An 11,865-nucleotide genomic window follows, 5' to 3' on the forward strand; every position below is an offset into this window, starting at 1 on the left:
CCGACTGGAGTGCAGTGGTGCAATCTTGGCTCACTGCAACCTCCGACTCCCTGATTCAAGTGATTCTCCTGTCACAACCTCCCGAGTAGCTGGGATTACAGGCACCATGCCTGGCTAATTTTTGTATTTTTAGTAGAGACGGGGTGTCACTAAGTTGGCAAGGCTGGTCTTGAACTTCTGACCTTGTGATCCGCCCACCTGGGCCTCCCAAACTAATCCCTGGGCTGGGATTACAGGCATAAGCCACTGCATCCAGCCTACAGATATAATTTCTCTCCTATCTCTTCTCACAACTGTTCTTAGTCAATTCCCCTCCTTCTCTATACTTTCCCCACATATGTTATAAATGTAAAATAGCAGCTTTCAAAGTTAGTCAACAAAATAGTAAGCTTTTATTAGTAGAGATGCTAATAGAAACAACAACAACAAAGATTAATAACATTTAGGGACTTATTGGAATAACAAATAACAAAGTGTTTAAGGCAGGTTCATCAAATGTATGAGCAGAATAGTTTCTCTGAGCCTCATATTTCAAACCTTCAATCCATGGAGGTTGCGGTAGAGATCTTTAAAAATGTTTCCAGTCTTTAATATTCTGTTTCTTTCTTAAATACGCAGGTCTCTCAATTTACCTTTGTATCCCTGACAATGTTTCCATAGTTCCTTATAGTTGATAAACACATGTGTTTACTTAGTGTTGAGCACTGTGCAAGGCTTGGACCCGCAGAAAGAAAGAACTGGAACTTTTACTAGATGATTCCTGCACATTCAGGGCCTGTTTTCTCTTTCTATTGTCACTACCTTCTCCTAGGCTATTATTACTTCACCTTGAACTACCATAACAGCCCCCTAATTAATTTTCCACCCTGTGGCCACTTTTTCCCCCATCCATTCTACATCCCACTGCTCAATAATCTCATTATAATCACTTTTAGCAGGTTAGTCATCTGTTTAAAAACCCTTAACTGGCTCCCTAATGTTGACAAGATAAGATCTGAACTCCTTAACTTGGCATTCCCTATATTGAGCTTGCTCTGGCCTCTGTGCCCAGACAACCTTACCCCCAGGGGTGATAGTATTTAATACCTGAGTGGCTCATGTATCAGCCAATCAGACAGGGCCTGGCTATAGACAACCTGCAGGGCTTGACTGGGGCACACTGACTGAGTGCCATTTTGCCTTACAACACAACTTACCTTCCAGCCTTATCTCTTACCATACTCTGTTCACTCTGTTTCCTCCCCAAGAAACCATTGGCAATCTCAGGCCTTTGGTTACAAGCATGCCTCCTGCCTGCAATGCCTTCCTTTCTCCTCTCTGCTTATGTAAGTGCTACCCATTCTTCAGGCCCTGCTGAAGTCCAAATCTTCCTTCTGAAGCCTTCTTGGACCTTCCTAATCCATGGTCATCTCTCCCACCTGTGAGTTGTGTTAATGCCTACCTTCCCTGACTCTTATTGAGTATATGGCCTATGTTACCTTTCTTTGCTATCGTTCATCTATCTATCTATCTATCTATCTATCTATCTATCTATCTATCTATCTATCTATCTATCTATCTATCTATCTATTATCTACCTATCTATCTAAGCATCATCTATCTATCTATTTATAAATGTGTCTTATTTCATCTGGAGCCTTCATTATAGGTCAGAGAGGAGAAACAGTATCTTTTACCCTTTCTACCTACTCAGTTCCTAGAACAGGGTCGTGAACACAAGTATGTACATAAACCTTTGTTGTGCTGATGACAGCTGATGAGAAGTATTTGGAGCTGTTTTATTTATTTTTTTATTTAAGATACTGAATAGCACGTTATATTTGGCTTTAGAGATTACAACAGGCTGTGCCATATATTATCTTATTTAATCCTCACAACAGTTCATACCTTTCTGCTTATGTTTCCCCCGCAGTTATTATTTTTCTCATTTCCAGGTCAGGTAACTGAAATTGAGACAGATGAAGTAATTTACACAAGGTCACACCGATAACGTTTACCAGAACTGGGACTGTTTAAACGAAGGTTTTTTTGTCCCAAATCCAAAGTTCTTTCCACTACTATCTGGCAGCCTTCAACTTTTAACTCCTATGCCTTTATGTTCTTGTAATTCTTCCTGTATTGTGAGTCCTTCAAATGGATTCAATTCTGTGCTCAGATAAAGGTTGATAACCTTACAAACGACAGCAACATCATAATTTTAAGCTTACTTGTAGTACTTTATTTCTAAGATTTGCATAGATCGCTGTCTGTTTGGCAATATGACTTTGGAACTGTTTTTCTTTTAAAGCATGAGGTTTCACATATTATTTTTCTGAATCTTATTTCTTTCTCTCCTACTTTATCATTGTATATTTATCTGTTTGTTGACTTTACTATGTCTTTATATAATATTGAATTTACCTCAAGCAGTCATCCATTTTAAAATTAGTCATAAAGTCAATGAGTGAATGAGTGCTTAATTCCAGCAACCGTAAGTTTTTTTAGGCTTTGTGAAAACCATTTGGTAAGAACTGGCATGTTTTTAAATCACCACTATGTCTTTCTTTTTTTTTTTTTTTTTCGGTCGTGGTGTTTTTTTTTTTTTTTTTTTACCAAAGTCTAAGAAAATGAAGTTTTTAACTCAAACAGAACAAGAAGAGAGGAATGAATTTAAGGGAGTTATTTTTCTTGGGCCCTTCACATAGTGGACTACATAATTTTAAATGTGAACCTTGTTAGGATGAAGTGTACAATAACTCTACCCTTTCTTTTACATTTGTTGCTAGAAAGACAAAGTTTGTGGATGTAAAAAATCAATATTACCAAGTTTTGACATCTATAGAAATTGCTTATTCCAGTTTACTCTTCAGTTAAAGTAACGGTTCTGAGAAAAATAAAAATAATCAGCTTATGAAACATATCAGTTCCTAGAGTTATCTTAATTTGGTTTAAATCTTTGTGTTAAGCAAAACATTCAGCCTCTAAGGAAACTATATCAAATTGTTTATAATCCTTTGTTTTAAAATTTTGCCAAAGTTCCAAAGTGCTAGTTCTGCTGGTAGCTTGGGGAGGCTCGTTTGATCCTTTAGTTCAGAGTTTGACAGAGAGCACTTTGGCCCCAAAAGGTGGAATTTGTTTGAAAAATGTCAGGTACACCAAAATTCTGATATAAAAGTTCTTATTTCTTTATTGATAATTGATAATTGTCCCAAATCCAAAGTTCTTTCCACTACTCTCTGGCAGCCTTCAACTTTTAACTCCTATACCTTTATGTTCTTGTAATTCTTCCTGTATTGTGAGTCCTTCAAATGCATTCAATTCTGTCCTCAGATAAGGGCTGATAACCTTACAAACAACAGCAACATCATAATTTTAAACTTACTTGTAGTGCTTTATTTCTAAGATTTGCATAGATCGCTGTCTGTTTGGTAATATGACTTTGGAACTGTTTTTCTTGTAAAGCATGATGTGTACATATTTATAGGGAACAATATATGTGTTTATAAGTGTACATATTTATAGGGAACAATATGATATTTTGATATATGTATAAAATTTCTAATTATGTTAATCTAGGTGACATGGAGTTTTGATAACTTTTTATTTTATTTTATTTTTGAGATGAGATGTTGCTATGTTGCCCAAGCCGGTTTTGAATTCCTGGGCTCAAGTGATCCTCCTGCCTCAGCCTCCCAAGAAGCTGGGACTTAGAGGGTGTGCATAGCACCTTAGCTGGCTTTTAGATTGCATATAGTTTTTTTTCTCTGAAAACCCTTTTGCTGCTTTTTTCATTCTTTTAAATAACTGGTAGTTAAGGATATCCTCTTGGAACATTTAAAGAACAATATCTATGCAAAATACTTTTTAAAAGAAGATACCTTTTACCCTGTTACACATTTTTCTCAATGATTTGACATACATGTAAGTATATAAAGTAGGTGTTACTACTATTTAAAACTCTGGAAAAACCTCACTCTGTTGCACTTAAAGGTACCTTTCAGTGTGTAAATATCAGAATTTTCATAATGATAATGTTGATGAAAATCCCCAAAACATTTTGTCATAAGTAGGTCTCTTTGAAAATGTAACACACGAACAGATTTTATTAATACAAAACCTGATGCAGTTCCTCCATAGTAGTGTACAGTCTTGTGCCATGTTATGGCTTCATTGGTTCCTTTTGAAGACTGTCAACAGATTTTGCATGTAATGACTCATTCAAAAGAACATGCCAAGCAAAGTTTTGAAATTAGAACAGGCTTGGTTGTTGACGTTCTCTCTCAGTGAATGGCATTACCACCCTTTCAGTTGTAGTCAAGCCAGGAACCTGGAGTCACCCTAAACTCTCCCCACACTGACATTCAGTCAAGTTCAAAGCCCTGCTAAGTTCATGGCGTTATTTCCCTCCTTTTTAATCTTTCTTACCATCACTTTAATTTAGAGAATGATCAACTCCCTTGTGCTGGGCTAGCCCCTCTCAAAGTCATTTTCCTCTCACCTGTCAGGCAGAAAAATTCCTAAACATAGTTCTGGCTATAATACTCATTTGCTTAAAATGCTGCTGGTAGCAGTGACTCTTGAACAGAATATCAGGGTGATCTGGAAACTGTCTTCAAACGACACATGCCTCCCCTATTTCTTCCACCAATGTCCCCTTTACCCTAAAAACACCCTACTCTAAAGATTAAAGCATTTCATCTAAGATTTTTGTAGCCTCATATTGCACTTATGCTCTAGTAACAGTGCACTTCTCATAGGTCCTCGTATATGCCATAAGGACATGTGCCGAGATATCTCACTCATTCTGAGCCTCTGCTTGCTACTGTCCTCCCAGCCTTCTTTGGTGACTAATTCCTGCTCGCCATTATAAATTTGTTTAGAAACCTGCTGCTCAAAAAGGTCTTTCATGGCACACTGCGAATGCCTCCATGCCTCCAGTAGAGTACTTACACAATATCCACTGTTTTATGTCTCTCTCTTGCCCTCTGGAAGAGGGAGTCATATTTTAGTGGCATAAGAATTACCATTTAACACTCAGACTGAGTAACCATCTCCAGAAGCTGAATTCAATAGGCCTAGCTAAGACTTAAGAATATGCATTTTTAACAGGCAGAATCAGGTGATGCGGGTGTGATGGTTTCTGGACCACGTCTTGAGAAATACTGCACTTGGATATAAGCACCTTAGAGGCTGGAATTTTGGGCTCTATTAACCTTCACGTAACAAATCACTTGCACTTCGTAGATGTCCCATAAATGTTTGAGGCAATGAATTAAACTGAGCATAGTTTTTAATTCAACAGTTATGTCAATTTCAGTAGTTTTAGGCCTTTTCACTTCTCCAGTCCTATCCCACCAAAGAAAATCCCACATTCTTGCCCTCTGTCTGCCTGTCTTAGAGAAAGTAACTTCTTTGAAAACCCTCAGTAGTGAAGAATGTGAGACTCAGGTCTGTCAAATATGAAAATTAGTTAATAAAATAAAAAGTGATATTATCTGTGATTTTCTCTGGTTACACAGATCATTGGGTTTCCTTTAGGACAGTGCTGCCAGATAAAATTCAATTCGAGCTGTATAGCTACTTAAAATTTTTTGTGCCATGCTAAAAACAAACAAACAAACAAACAAACAAAACCAGATATCCCTAAAAAAAGAAACAGATATTCCTAATTGTGATTATACACACACACACACACACACACACACACACGTATATATATACTTTTTTTGAGATAGAGTCTTGCTCTGTTACCAGGCTGGAGTACAGTGGTGTGATCTTAGCTCACTGCAACCTCTGCCTCCTTGGTTCAAGCAGTTCTCCTGCCTCACCCCCCTGAGTAGCTGGGATTACAGGTGCGCACCACCATGCCAGGCTAATTTTTGTATTTTTAGTCGAGACAGGGTTTCACCATGTTAGCCAGGCTGGTCTTGAACTCTTGCCCTAAAGTTATCTGCCTGCCTTGGCCTTCCAAAATGCGGGATTAGAGGCATGGATATGTTTTGTTTAAACGAATATATCTAAAATGTTATCATTTCAATGTGCAGTCAATAATAAAAATTATTAAGAAGATACTTTACATTTTTTTCTTGGTACTAAGTCTTTGAAATCTGGTGTGTATGTTATAGTCATGGCACAACTCAATTCAGATACTCAATACTCATCAGAAATACTTTATAAATTTAGAATTCATAAAATGTACAGTTGAAAAAGTAGATTGCATACCCAAATTGTTTAAAGCATACTTAGAATTTTTTTATACTTAAAAGTTTTCCTGTAACTAAAGCAACTGTAAGTTTTAAATTTGATATTAAATTAATTAATATTAGTTATAAATAAGTTAGTCATTAACTATCAGTAAATTAACAATAATTGATAAATTAATTAAAAATAAATACATTTTAAAATTCAGTTCCTCAGCCACACAAACTGCAGTTCAATTGCTCAATGGCCATATGTAGTTATGGCTCCTATATTAGGTAGTGCAACTCTAGGGCATGGAATTATTCAAGGTCAGATACCTTGGCTTAAGGTATTACACTGTCTTCAAGCTATTCATACTCATCTTCATCATTTTCTTAAAGATCAAATTTGTAGAATTCCTGAGTACTGGAAAACAAAAATATTTATCCCAATAGGTTTCAGTTAGATCATTTGATGTTCAGCTTTTGATCAAACAATTAACATTTACCTTAAATGGATGTGTAGGCTGCCTGGGTCAGTGATAGGAGGCAGGGTAGCAGGAGGGCAGGACGCACATATCTGACTTGGAGTCAGAGACCCTGAGCTTGACTCCTATGGCTCCAAAACACGCTGTGCAACTTTGGACAAAATGTTTAATATTTGACCCTAAATCTTCATCAATATAGGAGAAATGGTACCTGTTCTGTGCATGACCCCACAGAACCAGAGTGAGGATCTAGTGGATAATATATGTCCAAGTGTTTCATAACCTGTGGATAAGTTACTATAAGAACACAAATATGGTTTAATTAATAGATTGAGACACTAGATTAATAGCTACTATTTATTAAGTATTTGCTGTATGCCAGCCACTTTTTTACACTAATGCTAACCCTCAAAGCATCCTTGCCAGTAGTGAATCTGATCTCCATTTCACTGAGGAGAAAATAGAGCAGTGGAGAGTTTAAGTATATGTGCAAATTTACACAACCTTTAAAGTTTAGAGCTAGGTTTTGAACCCAGGCTTTTATGATCACAAAACCTTAGGGTTTTCCTAGGAGATTTTTTTTTATAGTGATATTATTCCTAGATTTCTTTTCAGTAATTGAATAGTTCATCTATGAGTATTGCAAATGAGTGAACTGAGAATACAACTCTTTTTAAGAGGGAATGTGAAATTCCAGACCTATAAGAGGGTTGACTCATTGCAACAAATAGAATAAACAGTAACTCCACGGAGATTTTTGAATAAGGATTTACTCCAGATAACTATCCAAAGAAGGAATACGTGACCTACTGAGGTCAGTAATTATTGGCATTTCTGGCTTTGAGTCATGCCTGGAGCCATAGGAATTAGTTGGCCATGATTAGGCATAAACTCGTTAAGAAAACAACTGGGATTTAGTAGTAGTGTGGTCAGTTTTCATGTAAAATGTAAAAGCTTTTCCTTTATGAAATATTTGACTTGGTGTTAGTGAAGGCAATGAAGGGAATCAACAGCAAATCCGCACCTCTGATATTTTGAGTGTCATCATGCTGAAATCAGCTTCCAAAAGACCCAAAAGGTAGGGCTTTAATTTTATTTAAGCTATTTCGATATTCTCTGGATCACTGATTTGTACCAAAAAGGATGCAAGTGAGCTCTAACAACAGGACCTAGAAAATGTATGTTGCCTCCATGTAGTAAAAAAGAAATGTATCTGTCTTTTATTTTTCCTTCTGGGATTTCAAAAATAATTTTTAAGATTCTTAGTTGGCATGGTGCTGTGCTGGACATATCACAAAAATAGGGCATTTATCACTTCTTCTTCTTTTTTTTTTTTTTTTTGAGACCAAGTCTCACTCTGTCACCCAGGCTGGAGTGCAGTGGTGCAATCTTGGGTCACTGCAACCTCCACTTCCTGGGTTCAAGCAATTCTCCTGCCTCAGCCTCCTGAGTAGCTGAGATTACAGGTGTGCACCACCATGCCCAGTTAATTTTTGTATTTTTCGTAGAGACAGGGTTTCACCATGTTGGTCAGGCTGGTCTCAAACTCCTAACCTCGTAATCAGCCCGCCTCGGCCTTGCAATTTATCACTTCTTTGGAGGCCAACAAACACTCAAGGAGGGTTTACATTGTGACAAGCACTTGCTAGGAGCTTGCAGACAAAAGATGAGTGTGACAAGTACCTGCCCTTGAAGGTGCTTAGTGGGAGGAGACCAGCATGTAGTAATTACCATACAAGGTGCATAAAGTTCTGTCGGTGGGAGCTTAGGTAATTTTTAATTCCAAAACAACCAGGTAGGAAGTTGGTGAGCACTTGCCCTATGTAACCCAGTCTTTTCTTTTCTTCTTCTTCTTTTTTTTTTTTGAGACAGGGTCTTGCTCTGTCACCCAGGTTGGAGTGCGGTGGCACAATGACACTTTACTGCAACCTTGACCTGGGCCCAAGTGACCCTCCCACCTCAGCCTCCCGAGTAGCTGGGACCACAGATGTGCACCACCATGCCTGGCTATTTCGTTTTATTTTTTGTAGCAACAGGGTCTCCCTATGTTTGCCCAGGCTGGGCTCAAACTCCTGGGTGCAAGTGATCCTCTCTCCTCAGCCTCCCAAAGTGCTGGGATTATAGGTGTGAGCCACGGTGCACAGCACAATGTTAAGTGTTTTCAGTAGATTGCCCTGAGCAAAGTTACTTTCCCTGCCATTCTGACACTTAATAACCCTAGGGTGTTATCAGACTCCTGTTCCAACCATTGCTTTGAATTAAATGACCATATTGATCTATTTATAACCATTACCTCTTAGTGTACATTAGTTTTTGAGTCAGGGGTTTGGTCAACAATAGGCCCACATGAGACTCTGGAGTAAAAAAATCTCATTAACCTCATTAGGTATGTGATAAATCTTAGCAAGTGTATTGCATTCGGTAGCCTTGGAAAGAGGACTTTTTCAGCTTTGCTCTGCCTCTCTAATAAATATAGTACCCATAAATGCATGTTATATTCAACATGTTATAAAGTGTTTTCTAAAAATAATTTCTTCAAAGACATATGCTTTTTTGGATATCATCGAAGTCTTTAAAAATTGTAGTATTACATTCTTATTTTCCATGTGGCACATATACACCATGGAATACTATGCAGCCATAAAAAGGAATGTGAGTATGTCGTTTGCAGGGACATGGATGGAACTGGAGGGCATTATCCTTAACAAACTAACATAGAAACAGAAAACCAAATATCACATGTTCTCACTTTTAAGCAGGAGCTAAATGATGAGAACACATGGACACATAAAGGGGAACCATACACACCGGGACCTACCTGAAGGTGGAGGGCTGGAGGAGGGAGTGGAGCAGAAAAGGTAACTACTGGGTGCTAGGCTTAGTACCTGGGTGATGAAATAATCTGTACAACCAACCCCCATGACCCAAGTTTACCTATATAAACCTGCACGCTTACCTGTGAACCTCAAAGTTTTTTTAAAAAACTAGATTCTTATTTTCCTTCCTGTAAACAATCATGCCGCGGTCTCTGGAACTGCTCTCTGAGAGCAACTACTCACCTAAAAGAGATGAGTGAATCCACTGTGGCGTGAGGGACTCCATTTTGTCCAGTCTCCTGGGAGGAACTCTGCAGCCATGCATGTCATACCAAGAGAGTCGCTCCGGTGATTACTTCCCAGAATGAAGAAAACCTCAGGCCAATATTAAATATCCAATCTTCATGTTGTGTTTCCACCTCTATATAGATCTAAGAGAAGCTTGATTTCGAAGATAGCATCCCGTAGCCTAACTGAAGGCTTTTAAATGAGATCATGGCTTGTCTATCACCAAGTGAAAGAAAGCAACAGATACGTCCAGGAGACTGAGATCCTTCCTCTGAGGCTGGCTGCAGCATCTCTCCTCCTGAGATGTTCCGTTTAGTGAGTGACAGCACTGGGGGTGATGTTCTTTGGGATACAGAAAACAAGAGCAAGCTCTCCTATTTTCTATTTTCTCTTCACAGTTCTGCCTGCCTTGCCTAAGGGGAGTTTTTGGAAAGAAACCTCCCTTCTGAGCCACCCTTCGCTTTGAGAATACCAAATAACTCCTGAAGGTGGGGGAATTCAGAACTAAAGACAGAAGCTGACGATCTGGAGCCAGCGGATAGACCTGCAGAGGCTGCGTCACCTGGGAGTCAGCGATGGCAACCCTGCAGGATTGGAAAGACAGTGTTACCTCAGGAATATGTTAGGGAATAGTATATATATACGTCAAATGAATATTCTGAACCTATATGAAAATTAATTGAAGGAAGGAAGGACGGGAAGCAGAACTAGCAATATTTGCAGTGTTTGTGTACTAAAAGTTGGTCTAATTTCCTGACCAGTGTATACATTAAAATATTGCGAGTATTCTATGTGACATGTGATTATCTGCCATGATTTTCTTTCCTTAAAAGTTTTTAGGCTGGGTGTGGTGACTCACTCCTGTAATGTCAGCACTCTGGGAGGCTGAGGTGGTGGGTGGATTACTTGAGGTCAGGAGTTCAAGACCAACCTGACCAACATGGTGAAACCCCTTTTCTGCTAAAAATACAAAAATTAGCCAGGCATGATAGCGCACACCTGTAATTCCAGCTACTCAGGAGACTGAGGCAGGAGAATAGCTTGAACCCGGGAGATGGAGTTTGCAGTGAGCCGAGATCACACCACTGCATTCCAGCCTGGGTGACAGAGCGAGACTCCAATTCAATAAGTAAATAAATAAATGTTTTTAATTAAGTTCTCACTCTACTTCAGAGCTCCTGATAGAAAACACTAATACCAATTAAAAATTCAATGTACATTTTAGGTCTGTGAGCAGACTTTAGGAGACAAAATTTTATGTCAAATACAATGAATATATTCAAGTTTCCATGTTTTAATGGCAACAGTTTCCATAGCAGTCATTAGATTAAAGAAGTCACTGTTGGACCCAAAAAGTGAGGAGTCTTATTATATGCCATTTTGTAGAATCAACAGAATTCTGCCTTACAGAATGAAGCTGAAAGAAGTTCAACTAATTCAAATCTAGTTTTAAACAACTATTTCATCCATAAATGTGAATTTGATGGAACCATAGTCAAGTATGTTATTTGCTACATACAAAGATCTGAGACAAATCGAAGTATTGTATTTTATAATTATTAAAAATTAAATCACGTGGTTTTCTGCCAAAAGTCAGAAACTTCTAGTTCAAAGAATTTGCTTTTAAAGTGTAGTTGTTGATTTCCAAAAAGAAGATGAAACCTTGTGTAAGATTTTGGTATAAGAACGTTAACCTTTTCCTCTCCCCAGAAATACACATTAAAATAAAGAGAATCAGAATTCTAGTCATAAGCTTTTATTTTTTGCCCTTGAAGAACTGAAAGCTTTCTCTGTTTGTTATTTTCTGAAGGAGGGGGTTTCCTGTGTGTCTTTCTGAAGTTCTGGGGATCCCCTCATCTTTTCAGTCCTAGGCACCTTTTTCTTTATATTGAGCATCCTTTGAACCAATAAGAGTGTCTGTGGCCACCGTTTGCCATCCCCTGGCAGAGCGATCTGCGTTTTTTTCTTGACTGAATCAGGGTGCTGCTTCCTGGTATAAGGTTTGAAGTACCTCCAAGTGCTGACTGCAGGGCCAGCCTCAGAAGGAGACAGAAACGGACTGATTTGAAGGCATGAAAGACTGGATTCTCAGCTGCACTTATCATACTCTTGATG

Source organism: Mandrillus leucophaeus, unplaced genomic scaffold (genome assembly GCF_000951045.1).
Source record: "Mandrillus leucophaeus isolate KB7577 unplaced genomic scaffold, Mleu.le_1.0 Scaffold396, whole genome shotgun sequence".
NCBI lineage: Eukaryota > Metazoa > Chordata > Mammalia > Primates > Cercopithecidae > Mandrillus > Mandrillus leucophaeus.